The sequence below is a fragment of the Callorhinus ursinus genome, unplaced genomic scaffold (assembly GCF_003265705.2).
Source record: "Callorhinus ursinus isolate GAN/ISIS: 27379988/994484 unplaced genomic scaffold, GSC_fseal_2.0 scaffold44, whole genome shotgun sequence".
NCBI lineage: Eukaryota > Metazoa > Chordata > Mammalia > Carnivora > Otariidae > Callorhinus > Callorhinus ursinus.
Window position 1 is genome coordinate 7,768,156 of NW_027397106.1, and position 12,227 is coordinate 7,780,382.

General features: G+C 39.3%; 1 pseudogene; it reads right to left on the bottom strand.

Annotated features, from left to right (window-relative positions):
- Positions 1 to 1,831: 1,831 nt before the first annotated feature.
- Positions 1,832 to 9,426, bottom strand: LOC112832209 (small ribosomal subunit protein uS12-like; annotated as a pseudogene).
- Between the last annotated feature and the right edge of the window lie 2,801 nt (positions 9,427 to 12,227).

The following is a 12,227-nucleotide window of genomic DNA, read 5'->3' on the forward strand; positions in this document are numbered from 1 at the left end:
TTGGGGAAATTAAACTTTGCCCTGAAGCTTCATAGCATGTAAGGACTCGACTAGATTCAAAGTGAGACAAGAACTTGGCCCTCATCCTTTCCCATAACCATTAGAATAGCATAGTCATGGCTAAATGTAGATAAGCAGTCAAGGCACTCGTTCTGCTTGTACACTTCAGTGTTTTCTGGAAGTTTCTCGAATATTGAGATATACCATATAGGAGTTGCTCCATCACATAAATTTTCCTTGAAGACCCTATTTGACCATCAAGATATGGCAGAGCAAGGCATATCTGTTAAAAACAGTATGAGAGACTTCCCCAACAAAGGAATTAGGCATGCTACCCATGCCATATCTTAAAACATCTCTGCTTTTCTTCATTTGCCCATCTCTCTCTCTCTCTTCCAGTTATCGACAATTTCGCCTCTAACAGTGCAGCATAATGGAGGTCTGTAGACAACAATTTTAACTTACCATAAACAAGTTAAACTTTAGATTCATCTTCATGTTAGATGTGACATTTGCCCTTTTTGAAAGGGAAGTTCAAGCAATGGGTCATTGATAGTTTTTCACTATACCCCATGGCCATTATTTACAAGGGATGATAAGCCAAAAAAAATGTGGGCATCTTCAAACATGTAGATACCAGTCTTCACGCCTCATACAACAACACTATTTCCTATAAAGATTTCCACATACAAACAAATTCCCCTGCATGCCATGGGGAATGCTACAAAGCAAGGCAACCTATAATTACACTTCCAATGAATGCAAATGCACAAAACAGTTTCAAAACGGTTGCCACAGATTTCAGCAATATCTTTTGGTTTACCAGATACATAACTGACTAGCTCAAACTTGACTTAAAAAATCAAAATCAATGTTAAATGCCTGGTACGTTTGTAGAAGAAAATGCCAACAGTATCATGTGCCACAAATAAGTAAGACTATGATAGAAAGTGAAGCCCAAGAGATCAAAATTTTCCACCTCTACTTCCTCCCTTATTAAATTATTATAATTTCAGACCGTATTAATGTAACCCAAATATCAGCTGGAATCTACTTCCTCCTTGATTCAAACATCCCCTGGGCTGTAGAAGACCAAAGTCCTCTCCAAAAGTTCTACACATTTGGGGGGATGAAGGAAGATGTTGCTGGTATGTGTGCAAGTCTGCTTTGCCTCTGAATGCCTGCCTCTACCTAATTTGTTCTTGTTATGGCTCTTCTTGTTTGTGCTCACCCTATTCTACCCTACATGGAATGAGGTCTTTCCCATTACTTTCAATGCAAAAACAAAAGGAAGTCCACAAAGCATGAATGCTTATGGCAGATTTTACTAAAGGCTGAGGAGTTGGGATAGTTTACAACTGCAGAAATAGAAACAATCTCATCAAATATTAAACCTTCCTGCTCTTATGAATCCTTCAATCACCCCAATACCCAGGAATTTCTACTCACCACCTTTATCCTCTGTGGCTCTCCAGAGTCACAACTCCTTCCCTGGCTACTCTCTTCTTGCCCCTCTCCTTTCCTCTATCTTCCCAAACCCAGATTGGCTCTCTGCATGCTCAGCCTTCAAAAAATTCACACTAAGACCACCTTAAAATATTCAGACCCAATATGGTCCTCGGCAGAACAAAACAAATCTTCAAGGGAGAAGATCCATTTTCCTTTGAAGGCAACTGTGGTTGGTCTTGCCATTTCCCCCATTTGTATTATAACCACATCTTGCTTGTTGACATAATTCGGCACAGGATTTGAAAATCTGGAGAAACAAGTGGTTTCTGTCTTTGCATATCATAACCTTTTTAGAATATAAAATTCAAATTAACCCAAGTATTCAAAGTAATTCTAATGAGCCAGGTGTCTCATTTGGGGGGGTAGGCATATGAAAATTTATTACTGTCACATCTTCACCATCAAAACTTAATGATGTTGGTCTTTCCTTCTTGTCTTTATATAAGGTCAAAAGAGACACATTGGCTACTTTAACAACCTTAAAGTGAACTCCAAGAATGTCACTGACAGCATGACCTTTGTGACGAAATCCTCAATAAAATTCAAACAACCATCATTGGGTACAAAGGCTGTGATTTTTTTTTTTTCACCATTTTTGATAAGCTAGACCCTGACATACTTCCTGAGGGCAGAATTTGGCTGTTTGGCTTCAAGCCCTTCTTTTCCCAGCACAATTCCCTTTGCAAAGGAAGTGCCTCCAAAAGGGTTGGCCTTCAGGGCTGTGCCCAAATGGGCTCTCTTGTACTGTTTATCAGGCCACGTCTGATCTCATCGGTGGCTATGGAGCTTCCTGGCACTATGACACTTGCCCGTCTTGCCAGCACCATGGGTGTAAGCAAAAGAGATGCCAGGTCTCTCATTTTGTGTCCATGTTTGTTCAGTCTTGAGCTTCTCCACAGAGAAAGCCATACTGGCTCAGGGTCTTGAAGCATGTTCTCTAATGCGACTATCTCCTAACTGCCACAGAACCTCTAAGCAAGATGAGAGTGGACTTAACATGAGTGAATCATGACAGTTAAGAAAATAACATTTTCTTCCAACTTCTAACTGACTTTTGTCAGTACATAAATGTTCCCCTCATTACTTTCTCTTCCAAATTGTTTCTCAGCTTCCTATAGATTATGTAGCAACAATTTGTTTCCAAATCTTGTGCTTTCGTACTGTTTTTTTATAGTTTGTAGTCCTGTAATAAATGATGGTTAAATAGATAGGGGCAGAACCTTTCATTCTCAAACACCGCTGTCTGGAATCTTACAGATCCTAGTATTCAATTCTCAAATATGAAGTAAGTCTAAGTGATTCCACACTTTCACACACAACAAGGTATTTGGTGGAGTTATTAATCTAATAATATCAGTTTGGGATGGGTACACTTTGAAAAAAAAAAAGGAAGGAAGGAAGAAGTATTTTTGCTAAAGAGGAAAAGAGTTCCCAGGATTACCTTTTTTCTTCATCTCGCCAAAGCCATATTTCTGGCTAAAGGTGTCTCTTACTCACATTGTTATTCAATTCATGGTGTAGAGATGCCCCGGAGGCAGAGATGATTGCTGAAGACTTATTCTATGCAACCCTATGACTCATTGATCCTATGAGTCCACAGTTTGTAATTATAACATAATGGAAGATATTATTTTATAAAAGGAGAAGCTATGACTTGTCCAAAAAAGGAATACAGATTATAGTAAATACAAAAGGAATTAAAACACAAGTTAGCAAATACTTTCCTTTTGTATGAACAGGATTTGAAGGAGTCATTTTAGATGGGAAAAAGAGAGACCTAAAATTTAATTTCTATTTAAGACATTTGGCTTATTCTTCATGAAAAAATTATCCTAAAATATGTGGGTTTTGCTCTTAGGAAATTAAGCTTTTGTATAGAAGGGTTTAAATATTTTAATATTAACTAAAATGTATTTTTACTTATTTGCTTCAGTTACTTAAGAAACGCTTATATTTTAAATTTCCTTTTATTATTGATATACATTTACTTAATTAACAAAAAATTGTATTATTACTATAACATAAACACGCACCTTTAAAAAAAAAAAAGCAAGAGATTTGCCAATATGATGAGTAGCTACATTTAAAACGCAGATGCTTTATGAACTAACTGACTTACAGTAATTGTGCTGTATTTTTCCATTACAGACAAGAGCATTTTGGACTATCTTATGAATTCAGAGTCCAGGGAATTCCAATGAGATAATGTCATTGACCTTGAGTACAAATAATCAGTGGTGAATATTGTAATATGATAATGTGAAAGTTGCAAGGAGCTCATTCTCAGACTCTACCAGAAAACCTGCTAAATCAACAATAGGATGAGACACAGTGTGAACTAAAAGAGCAGAACTTTAAGGCATGTTACTTAAAATAGAAAGGCTTCTAAACAACTGAGAGATTAAGTGTGAGCCCTCATGATTAACTGCTATTAAATTAGTTCAGCATGTGAGCATCTATCATGTTATCTATCAGCCCCACATCACTTAAATGGCCAAAGGTAAATGTCAGCTTTCAGCTCAGTGGTTCTTACTTGGTTGTTCCTTCTGTCTATTGTATCATTTAAATCAACTAGCGTCCCCCCTCCCATTCAGAAAGCAGGCAGCTTCATCAGAAATGCCCCCGTTTCTGCGAGCAGCACACTCCTCTGTGAATGTAAGACAAATAATGACTCTTTAAAGGGGCAACACCGTAGCAGAAAAGGATTATCTGAGCCACACTATGTATATTTACACCCACAGGCTGCCAAAACCTCCTTGATATTTGTCAGCAATGCAGCTGTAATTAGGGAGAGCAGAAGAAAATCAACCTCAGTTTGCTAACTGACCTAAGGCATCTAATTTATGTACATGTTCATTTTGTTAAAACATGCAAGCAAAGAGCTATTGGAAGCCATATGCCATTCGTTATGAAAAGCACATTCCTTTAGTCTTTGTAACAAAAGCCATATGGCTTTCTGAAAGTTAATTATATCATAAATATGCTGTAATAGTGGGGAGTGTGGTCTAGCAATTGCTGAAAGAAACTTTGAGACCTGGCTTTGAGTCAATTTCTCAATGGATTCCATTCAGAACCTTGGGGAAGTGACATGGCCATTGTGCCTCAGTTTCCCAATATTCAAAGTTAAAATAATAATAATACGGAACCTGCGTGAGAGAAGAAAACAGAAAGGTTTTCCTACTTAAAAGCAAAATAATGTTTCACACTATAATTCAGGTCCATAAAACACTAAAACAGTAAATGATTTTTTGAAATACTGACTAGTTCATCAAGATGGTCTCTTCCTCCTTCTAATGCATCCTTCCCACCATTGCCAGAGTAATCTTTCTGAAACACAAATCAGATTGTTTAACTCCATTGTTAAATGTTACTTATAAAATATCACTTGAACTCTTTTATAAATGGCCCTTTATAGTCTGCCCCCACCTGTTGTCCAGATTCATCTGCCAGCAATCTCTCCCTGTCCTGACACACGGGCATAAACATCATGTCCCAGGACAGATAACTCTTGTTCACATCTCCGTGTAATTCAAGGTCTGCTCCCTTGGCCTACTCCCTTGGAGGATGCCCTACCTCCTCTTCTCCACTTAGCTCCTACACATGTGTCAAGACCCAGACCATCGTCTTCCCCACAGTGAGATCTTTGACTTCCTCAGGCCATTGGTAGTTCCCTGCTGTGAGCTACCATAGCACCTGCTGCAAACCTTCTTAAGCCCTTATTACATTGTGTAGTCATTATTTGTAAACATATCCCCTTCTCCTCCCACAGAATTGGGCTCCTCAAGTGGAGAGTCTCAGGCCTGGCAAGTAGCTATTGTTCAATAAATACTAGTTTATCAACCACTTTTTAAAAATAGAGGCAACTGGCTATTTGATGCCAGGAGTCTAGTTTCTAACTAGTTTCCATAATCATTTCAACCTCTCAACTCCCCCTCCATCTGTAACATTTTCTAATAGTCAGAAAATGACCCCAAGGGACTCCTAGTGTTCTTAACTACCAAAGACAGACTCGTCCACTGTGCTATCCTTTTGATGCAAGAAAATGAAATGACTTTAGAAGGTTTTTAAGCCAAGAGTTTTCTGGTTAAACTTCAGCTAACCAAAAAATTAAATGAAACACAAGTCCTCATTCCTGAAGCATTTAATTAATCATGGTTTTGTGGAAACTTAATCCAGCACAGAGGCCAAAGTGAAACAAGAGAGCCAAATAAGTCCAACAGATAATTACTCCATCTGACATAACCAAACGGGGTATAGTTGTGCATGGCATAATAGTGATGACTGTAAATTGTCTAACATTAAATTCTCATCTCAGTGAGGCAGAGCATTGCTCTAATGGCCTAATTTGATTTTTTAAAAATGTTATTTCATTATGCTTCTGGTTTGCACTTTAAGGAGACAGAAAAACCTCTCTCTGATTCCATAGGATTTGGATTTTCTAAAAAGGAAGGTGTCCAAAGAATCCTCATTCTAAATCATCTCCACATGTGCTAAGAGTAGCAAAAAAAAAAAAAAGAAAAGAAAGAAAGAAAGACAGAAAGAGAGAGAGAGAGAAAGAAAGAAAGAAAGAAAGAAAGAAAGAAAGAAAGAAAGAAAGAAAGAAAGAAAGAAAAAGAAAGAAAGAAGAGAGAGAGAAAGAAAGAACAAACATTTATGTCTGCGAGACATACATGTAACTTGGAATAGAACCAGAAGAATGTCTGAAAGTCAAAGAGGAGAGAGGGCAAAGAGTCTGACTTACAAATTTGTTGGGAGCTATTTTATAGGAAACAAGTTTTAGGATCTGATTTAAGGGCAAGGCAACAGGGAAATAATAATAATAATAAAGGCAAGAGGGAATCATTGACATAGTTGAGCTCCAAAACTTTAATTTCCTCAAAATAGTTTCCAGATGGTTAAGAATGCCTTTCTATGTACAGTATTTTCAGGAGCTAAATAAAAAGTTATCCATTTGCCTATATGGTAATTTTTCAGCAAGATGCCGCATTCATTTTAAATTGTCATTGCTGATACCAAACCTTTGATGTTTGAGACACCTGCCTGGGGGTCAGCAGCATACTCTATCAGAATGTCAGGAACCATCACGAGGACCTGGGTCCTGGGCCCTGGGAGACAGGGCTGTGCGTCATGGGTATGTAGCAACTCTGGGCTTTGATGTTTACTTTCCCTCCAGAAGCAGAGTACTACCAAATGTCTCAAGAGTTTCTTCTTTCTTCCTTCTGCATCTATAGGATGCAAGTCCTGGAACGATGACAGGGGAGAAGTAAGGAAAAGATTAAGGAGGGAAAGAAGGTGGCATTTCTTGATTCTCCTTTTCATCTTAGTGACGACAGACCCAGACTGGGACTCAGGAGACTGGAAGGTCATCCTCAAACCCACCTCTTTGCTAAATTACTGAATTTCTCTGTCAGCCTTCTGTTTTCTTAATAGAAATATGAACAGTATGAAGAACCCTAGTAACTACATGTGGATTTCTTAAAAGTCTATTATATAAACACAATGACTTCCAAAGTATCATTTTTTAATTACGAAGCCATGCATGCATTCATTCATTCGACAACTATTTTTGAATGCCTGCTATATATCAGATGCTGGTTGCTGAAATTTAATGGTAAGCAAAACACGGTACCTATCCTTGTGGAGTTTAAAGTCCAAGGACTGATCAAATAATCACACACATAGACAGTTACAAACTGGTGTGTATATAATAATTACAACCCACACTTACCATGATCCAAAAAATACTGTATTTCAACTATTGGATATTCCTGTTTGTTCTCCAATTTATCAGTTAACTTTAAGCATCAAGCGAGTCTTGAAAACTACTTTCCCAATATAGCATATTACTTACCAATTCAGGCTTTTAGATAGCAATTAGTATTGAGCTTTTCAGGTGGAATTGGCCCTCCATTTAGTAAAACAGAAGAAATACTGGTATAAACTTAAAATCATAAGATAGGAAGTCAAGACCTAAAGGAACTTCCAGCATATTTACAGGAAAGCCATCGTTCAGTCTTTATAATAAAAAGATCCTAGGGGCAACCTGGGTGGCTCAGATGGTTAAGTGTCTGCCTTCGGCTCAGGTCATGATCCCAGGGTCTTGGGATTGAGTCCCACATCGGGCTCCCTGCTCCGTGGGAAGCCTGCTTCTCTCTCTGCCTCTGCCTCTCTCTCTCTCTCTCTCTCTCTCTCTCTCTGACTCTCATGAATAAATAAATAAAACATTTAAAAATATAAATTTCTATTTATATAGAAATCTTACCTCGGTGGTGATCATAGCAGCTGATACATCATATGTGCCAAGGTACCATTCAAAGCACTTTATAAATATTAACTCATTAATTATTGTAATAATCCTCTGAAGTAGGTATGAGTAGTGGTGGTGGTATTATCCCCATTCTACAGATAAGGAAACTGAGGCACAGAGGGATGAAATAACTGACCTGCTGTCACACAGCCAGTCAGTAGAGTCAAGATTCAAGCCCAGTTTGTGCTCTTAACCACCACGGCGTACGCCTCTTGTTCATACAGCTGGTCTGCTGAACCATGCTGAAAACGACGTTCTTTTGGTTCAATAATCTAGACAGCATGTTCAAGACCTATGTCTGTCCCCTCATTGTTCTGCTAGTGACTTTATCCTTCTCACACAAAGGATAAATTCCACTTGGTAACTCCTTGTGGGAGTTACATTTAAAACAAAGAAAAACAAAACTTCCAATTCTTTTCTATCAGGAATTTGATCTATTAGGATAAAAAAAAAAAGGAGAGGGATTTCCTAATGACGTTTTTAAAAACAAGAGGCTCAGTTGCTCATGTTCCAGCAAAATGTCTTCTCCCATTGTTCTTGCACAGTAAGCTGTTCATAGGTTTGACAGAAGTTCTACCCCGAAGGAAATGATTCTCCCACAATGTGATGCAATACAATGTGAAATGGTGCCATTTAGTCTAAACCTGAGACTCTAAAATAAGGTGAGAAAGCCAGGCCGCGTTCTAGCTCCACATCATTTTGAGGCTAGAAATGCATCTACAGAAGGTGTGTTGACAACTACAACATTTTCATCTCAAATCCTGCTGCTTTCCAGGCTTCACTCATGCCAGAAGATTTCAAGAGCAAAAGAAAAAAAAAAGGAGCAAAGCAAAGGAGACGTGCTCTGACAAGTTGGTGTGGAATGCCTTTTGACTTTTTCTTACGGTGGAAAGATTCTTTGGGGGATGAAGATTAAGCAATCATCAGAAATGAGCCTCCTCATATGACTAGAGAATTAGCACAGTCTATTTTTTTAACTTAAAACATCAGAAGCCCAGATTGAAATGAAGAATGACTACAAACAACTAACCATCGTTAAGCCTGATACAGCTTACAAGACAAAACAAGAATCTTTTGGGCAACTGCCATCAAGATGTGCTGGGGAACAGGAGTTTTACTACTGCACAGAAAATTGGGAACATGAAAAACTGTGTATAGTTGTTAAGATATGTATACATCTAAAACAAAACACTAGAATTTATAAAAGCACTTTTCTTCTCAGCAGGGTCCATGAAATACACGGAGTGCTGTGATTAGTCCTTATTTTGTAAATGGGGCTCTAAAATGACAAGTTACTTTAAGAAAAAGAATATACCAGAATATGTGGGTACATGGTCATTCCTTAACAGAAGTCCAACTTAAATCTCCTAAACTTGCCATGAAAATGTTAGCTTTAAGCAGGTGCACCTTTCTCAGGAATGGGAGGGGTCTTGCTAAGTAATTCGTGATTGGTCATCAGGAAGCAAAATGTAAATGAGGAGGATAAGTGGGGATGCCCCCCCACACACTCTGCCCCTCCACCCCAGTATCACATTAAAAACAAGTGCCTTCACTTAGGTCAGAGTGGCAGACTACCTTCTACTCCCTTCTCCCCGACTCTTCAGTTCCATAAATAAGAGTGCTCTGAGCAAGATACACCCAGCAAAGGACACAACCCTTTCAGACAAAAACTCAGCTTTGTCTGCTTGCCCAAGGTGGCCTAGATTTTCGACCTAAGATATTGAGGTGGGAACAACATGAAGAACTGGTTAAACTAACTTTCTCAGCTAGAAGGGCATGGGAATGAGGTAGGAAATACAGGGATCTCCCAGGGCTGCTTTTCCTGTTTGGGCCACTTATAACTCAGCTTGGGAGTCTTAGTACATAGAAACCTAGTGACCAGGTTTCAGTTTGAAGAACACAATGATTTAGAAAGAAATGCAGTCAGCCATAGCACTGTATGATTCAGAGTCCATTGAGGCAGGCCTCTGTCTATCAACAAAAGACCTAGGAAGTGTTAGGCCAAACAAATCAAAGTTCCATCTTTAGAGGAACTTCACAATTGTCTCGGAACTGCCCAAGAAACAGCCAGGAAAATTTTCAAAGCAACAAACCAGAAAAGCAAGCTCATATGACTCAAGCTGAGTAGTAAATCACAGCCAGTGTTTATCAAATGTCAGACACTTTACATATATTGTATCCCCCATTTGACAGATGAACAAACTGAGTCTCATAGGGTTTATTTGCCTTGCCCAGGGTTACATATAGGTTGGCTGCATATCCTACTCTGTCTCTACCATCACTCACTGCCCATAGATACAATGCCACACTACCATTGTAGTGTAGTAACTTGGAAAAATAGTTATAAAACAATGTTGAATGAGGGCACCTGGGTGGCTCAGTCAGTTAAGCGTTTGCCTTCAGCTCAGGTCATGATCTCAGGGTCCTGGGATCGACTCCCACATGGGGCTCCCTGCTCCACGGGGAGTCTGCTTCTCCCTCTGCCCCCCACTCCCGTTTGTGCTCTCGCTCTCTCTCTCTCTCTCTCAAAAATAAATAAAATCCTTAAAATTAAAAAAATAATGTTGAATGAAAAAATCCTACAAGCTATATACATCAAATCATGTAAAAGTTTACATGCAAGTAAGAAAGAATTGGAAAGAAATCTGAAGCACATTTAAAAGTCATGTTAGGGTAGTAGGGTTAAAAATTTCTCTTTATATTGTTGCAAATAGGTAAATACTTGTCAAATGTTTAAATGATTATGTGCTGAGGAGGGTGTTCAGACCTAGGTGAGACCAATCACCAGGGAAGACAGTCTGGAGAAGGGGAGCTTTCATTTACCATCTTGGGGCTCACGTTGGCCAAGAGGAGAAAGAAGTTGCCAGAGCAGTGATGAGACACTTAATTTGGCAAATTCAAAGGCACTAAAGTAAAACAAGGCTGCTGTGGCATGGAAGACAGTTGTTAGGAAGGATGAGATGTCTGAATTTTATAAGCTGGAAAATAAGGAATAACACCACGAAAGCATATGAGGAACTTTATTCTAACCACTGTGTGGAGGATGGTTGAGAGGACAGGGACCAGGGCAGAGAAACCACCAGAAAACAGTGGAATGAGAAAAACATTTGATGTGGTGTGAGCTCCCAGTCCTCCCACAGAGCACAGCATTATCTAAACCACCCCACAAAAGAGCCTCAGATAAATGCACATGTTCGCCCTCTTCTAAATGAGGGTTAGGGTCCCTACAATCTCAGGGATCCCATGAGGCTTTTACCACACCAAGGTGATCATACACATCAGGCTCTACAGGCATATAAATAATGCGAATCGAGAATATTTCAGTGCATTGAAGTATTGCTTTTCCTCTGCCCTTGAGAAACCCAGGAGCGTTTGGATAAGCCTCACAGGAGTGGGTATCCGTGACCCACCCATTACAGAACTAATGTCTTTAAAGTGAAATGCTCTGACTTGCATTTCATTAGTCACTGATAGATAAGCCGAATGTAGCGCTGAGATGTAAATATGTCTAGCTGGGTGGTGGACAAGCTGCTAGAGGTAAGTGAGTAAATAAATTTATGTTTAAAAATAGCTGCTATTTTAGGACCATACAACATAAGGGCTTTGTGCACTCACTTGTGTGTGACTTCACGCCACGACTGGAGCACATACTTCAGGAAGACTGCTCTCGTTCTAATTACAGAAATGACGGGACTGATCGAATTACTCACAGCATATCTTGCATTACACCAAAGAAACGGTGGCGACAAAGGGCTTTGATTTGATGATTGAAAATTGCCAGCCATTTCTACAGACCTTTGGAGAAAAAAAAAGCTCAACTGATGATAAAAACATAAACAAGGGCGGTGGAAGGTTGTTTAACCTTGAATCCCACATGGTGGGCATGGTTGTTTTACCCTTAGTTACTGCTGTTGAGTTTAAAGAAAAATAACTCGTAGGAAAAGGAGCTGTTTTAATTCTCTGTAAACTTGGACAGAAATACTGATTTTTTTTTTGGATGATTCTTTTTATAGATATTGTTGATGGGTGTCTAATTTGTATCCTATTTGCTAGATTTTAAAACAAATACTTTGCCCATTTTTTTTTAAAGATTGTATTTATTTATTTGACAGAGACACAGCAAGAGAGGGAACACAAGCGGGGGGGAGTGGGAGAGGGAGAAGCAGGCTTCCCACGGAGCAGGGAGCCCGATGCAGGACTTGATCCCAGGATCCCGGGATCATGACCTGAGCCAAAGGCAGACGCTTAACCACTGAGCCACCCAGGCGCCCCATACTTTGCCCAATTAAAAAAGGATCGGGGGAGGGGGCAAGTGTGGCCTGATGTTGATAATCTGATTGGTTCATTCCCTGTGTCCTCGCTCCTAGAAATGCCACCAAAAGATTCAGACTCTGCCTATCTCCTCGGATTG